Genomic DNA, 4,637 nt, shown 5'->3' with positions numbered 1-4,637 from the left:
AAAAAGCCTGTAATTCCTTGCACAGTGATTTCTCAAAGAAGCGGGTCTAAGGCTCTGGTGCACCAAGATTTACGCGGGCTGTGAGTCTGTGAATTCCTACCTGGGAGGCCCAACTCGCAAGCTTCCCCCCACCCCGATCCCGGAGCCCCCACTCACCCGCACCGCCTGGTCGCCCTGGCAAACCGGAAGTCCGCCTCTACTTCTTAACACTCTGTTTTTATCTAGAAGCTTAGCTGAAATCTGTCCACCATGGGTGACTCATTTGGTATTTAAAATACTGATGGTATTGCTTCCAGTATCATAACCACAAACAAGCCACCACAGTACAGAAACTGACAAACAAGTTGTTAGTCATGAAAGTAGTGCTATCTTTAAGGTGCCCTTATGACACTGTATGATTAAGCATTACACTTCTGGCCACAGGGTTGACAGTTGAAATGCACAAGCTGTTCTGTGAGAGAAAGATGAGGCATTCTGTTCCTGTGAAAATTTACAGCCTGTACAGTGTCTCCATGGTTTAAAATTAAGAAAGGTGTGTGACAAGGTTGTATTCTTTCACCATACTTATTCAACCTTTATGCTGAGTAAATGATCTGAGAAACTAGGTTATATGAAGCAAAACATGACATCAGGATTGGAGGAAGACTCATTAACAACCTGAGATATGCAGATGATATCACCTTGCTTGCTGAAAATGAAGAGGACTTAAAACATTTACTGATGAAGATCAAAGAGCACAGCCTTCCGTATGGATTACATCTCAATGTCAAGAAAACAAAAAAACTCACCACTGGACCAATAAACAACATTCTTATTAATGGAGAAAAGATTGAAGTTGTCAAGGACTTCATTCTTCTTGGATCAACTATCAACACTTGCAGAAGCAGCAGTCAAGAGATCAGATGATGTATTGCATTGAGCAGATCTGCTGCACAAGAGCTTTTTAAAGTGTTGAAGAGCAAAGATTTCAGCTTGAGAACTAAGGTGCGCCTGACCCAAGCCATGGTATTTTCAATAACCTCATATGCATGTGAAAGCTGGACAGTGAATAAGGAAGACCATAGGAGAACTGATGCCTTTGAGATATGATGTTGGAGGAGAATATTGAAAGTGCCATGGGCTGCCCATAGAGCAAACAGATCCGTTTTGGAAGAAGTGCAGCTACTGTGCTCCTTGGAGGCCAAGATTGTCAAACTTTGTCTCTCATACTTTGGATATAGTTTTCAGGAGGGGACAGTTGCTAGAGAAGGATATTGTGTTTGGTAAGGTGGAGGGTCAGAGAAAAAGAGGAAGAACCCCAACAAGATGGATTGGCCAAATAGCAGCATCGATGGACTCAAGTGTGGCAACAATAATGAGATTGGCCCAGGGTCGGGCAGTGTTCCATTCTGCTGTGCATAAAGTCGCTATGGGTCAGTACCAATTCAATGGCACCGAACAACAACAACAAGGTCTCTATGAGTCAGAATCGATTTAATGGAAGCAAGTTTTATTGTGTTTATGCTGTCTTTGACCATTAGGGGTAGCTGGCCACCCTCTGCAGCCCCCTCCCTAAAAAAAAAAAAAAAATTAAAAAAAGAACACACCAAACTCGCTTTTAATTTCCTTCCTAAGTGTCTGCTGCCATCGTGAATGACACAGTAAATCAGAGGACCAAGAAGTTCATGACCAACCAACAACTTCATGGGAAACAAGTGGTCATTGATGTCCTTCAGTTTGGGAAAATTTTGCCAAAGTATATAAGATGACACCAGACATCATCTTTGTGTTTTGATTCAGAACCCATCTTGGTGGTGACAAGACTACTGGCTTTGGCATGATTTGTGATTCCTTGGATGATGTAAAGAAAAATGAGCCCAGATACAGATTTGCAAAACATAGCCTGTATGAGAAGAAAAAATCTTCAAGAAAACTGCTCAAAGAATGCAAAAACAGAATGAAGAAAATCAGAGGGACTGCAAAGGTTAATGGTGGTGGTGGTTATGTGCCATGGAGTTGGTTCCGACTCATAGACACCCTGTACAAGGTTTTCGAGGCTGTAAATCTTTACAGGAGCAGAAAGCCTCATCTTTCTCCCATGCAACAGCTGGTAATTTCCAACTGCTTACCTTGAGGTTAGCAGCCCAACTTGTAACAACTGCTACCAGAGCTCTTTGCCAAAGCCAGTAGTGCTGGCAAAAAAGAATAAAGATTTTGCTGTGACTTGACCTGCCATGATTGTGTGGATTGTTCACCAGAGGATTAATAAATCATAAATGCTTCAACAACAACAACAACAACAAACAAACCAGGCCACAGTCAATTCTGACTCACAGCAAGTCTGTAGGACAGAGTGGAACAGCTCCAGCAGGTTTCTAAGACTGGGATCTTTACAGGGACATGCAGCCCATCGTTCTCTCAAGAAGTCACTCATGGATTTGAACTGCTTACCTTTGGGTTAGAAGCTCAGAACTTAATCTACCTGATCCAAGCCATAGTATCACCTCATATGCATGTGAATGATGGACAATGAGTAAGGAATATTAATGAAAAACTGCTGTCTTTGAACAATGGTGGTGAAAAAATATATAAAATATACAATTAACTGCCAGAAGAACCAATAAATTAGTATTGGAAGACATACAGCCAGAATTCTTATTAGAAGCAAGGGTGGCCTAACTTCGTCTCACATTCTTTGCACGTCATCAGGAGGAAGCAGTCCCTGGGGAATTACATCATGATACCTAAAGTAGAGGATCAATAAAAAGAGAACTAACTCTTAGCCAGTTGCATTGACACAGTGGCTGCAACAATGACCTCAAATATAGCAACTATTTTATGGGAGGCACAGGGCTGTGAAGTGTTGTAAGTTGTACATATGATTGCTATGAGTTGGAATTGATTTGTGTGCACCAAAGAGCAGCAAATAATTTGCGATATATATTCTATTCATTGAACAAGTAATTCTCTAGACAAGTTCCCACTTATGTCTGATTTTCTTCACATCGAGGAAATTGTATGTAGTGTCTGCCGTCTTACACACCTGGCACCAAACTTACCACATGGTAGGGGCTTCACAAGTATGTCTCTGAACTGCACGGATGGATGAACAAATGACACATATACAGCTAGGCAAATAGGTTGATAAATATGTGACATTCTTGAGGAAAGTCATCTTTATGGTATTAATTATAAAGGCACAGCACTTAGATATAAATACATAACTAATATTTGATTTGGCAGAAACTCTATTTGTATTTTAGTTAAGAATTTCTTAAACTTTGTTTTCATTCTGGAAGTTTTTAGAGCACAAAATATTGAACTCTACCTGATACAGAAAGTCACAGCCTATACAAGGCTGTATTTTACTAACAATGTCCTCAACAGTCTCCTTTCCTTTTTAGTTGCATCAACTTGTCCCTGAGATGCTAAGCATTGTTCTTTATTTAGCTATAAGTACAAAACCTTGTGAATAATGATGCTTGATGTGCCTGTGTGAAGTACATAAAACCATTCATAGAATGAACCCATTCATGGAAAAGTAGAATAGAGCCTCAGTAGAAAGACCTTGAGGTATTCAAATTTTATTCTCCCAACTTTCTGTAGAACCAAAATTTATTCCACCTTACTACTTTTATATTTAATCATAATTTAAAGAAAATGTCAGTATTATTGCATTTTTTTGCTTTGCATCTCTTTAGTTTTAGACATTATTTAAAAGAAACATGTATAAAGAAATGACAAATCTATAGTGTTGTGCACACACTGTATATAATTGTTGTCGTTAGGTGCCATCGAGTCCCTACTGACTCATAGCGACCTTACGCAGAGCAGACCAAAACACTGCCCTATCCTGGTCAATCTCACTATTGTTGCCATGCTTGAGTCCATCGATGCTGCTATTTGGCCAATCCATCTTACCAAGCACCATATCCTTCTCCAGCTACTGGTCCTTCCTGACAATATGTCTGAAGTATAACATTATAATTATATAAGGTAGTTGAAGTTGTATAGAAGCAGATTTTGTTTTGTTTCGGATGGTCTTACTTCAAAGTGAGGTATAGGCTTAGGTGACTACGAAATTCAGAATAACTACTAAGATAATAGTTTTTAAATATACACAAAAGGAAATAAGGGAAGCAGAGGAGTATATTACAAAAATTCATCTAAATTAAAAAAGAAAGCAATAAGGAAGGAAATGAGAGACAGGGGTATAAAACATACAAAAAAAACACAACAATTGTAGAAAGGAGTATTTTAAAGTGGTTACGAATTGTCTATTTTAAAGTGGTTACGAATCCGATTGTGAATCGCAAAGTCAGCAGTTTAAAACTATCAGCTAGCTCTCTCTGGCGTCTAGCTCTCCACCCCGTCGTGTCGCTTTGGGTCTCTCTGCTGGTTGTGTATGGCTGCTGTTTGCAGAATCTTGGCATCTACCAGAGCTCAGCTTAGGTCAGCACCGCCGAAGCCGTCGGTTTAGAACCTTTGCCATGGATTTCGAGGACGGAATGGATCGTGATTATGGCCCTGGATCTTATGGAGGTCTGGTATTCAAGGATATTTATTTTAAAATAATTCTGTTGAGTGCCAGTGGGAGCATACGGGAGATTTTGGAAACGTTCATAGACCTGGAATTGTTATTGACTATCAAAACAAAC

This window comes from Chrysochloris asiatica, unplaced genomic scaffold, assembly GCF_000296735.1.
Source record: "Chrysochloris asiatica unplaced genomic scaffold, ChrAsi1.0 scaffold00072, whole genome shotgun sequence".
NCBI lineage: Eukaryota > Metazoa > Chordata > Mammalia > Afrosoricida > Chrysochloridae > Chrysochloris > Chrysochloris asiatica.
This window is presented reverse-complemented; position numbering follows the sequence as displayed.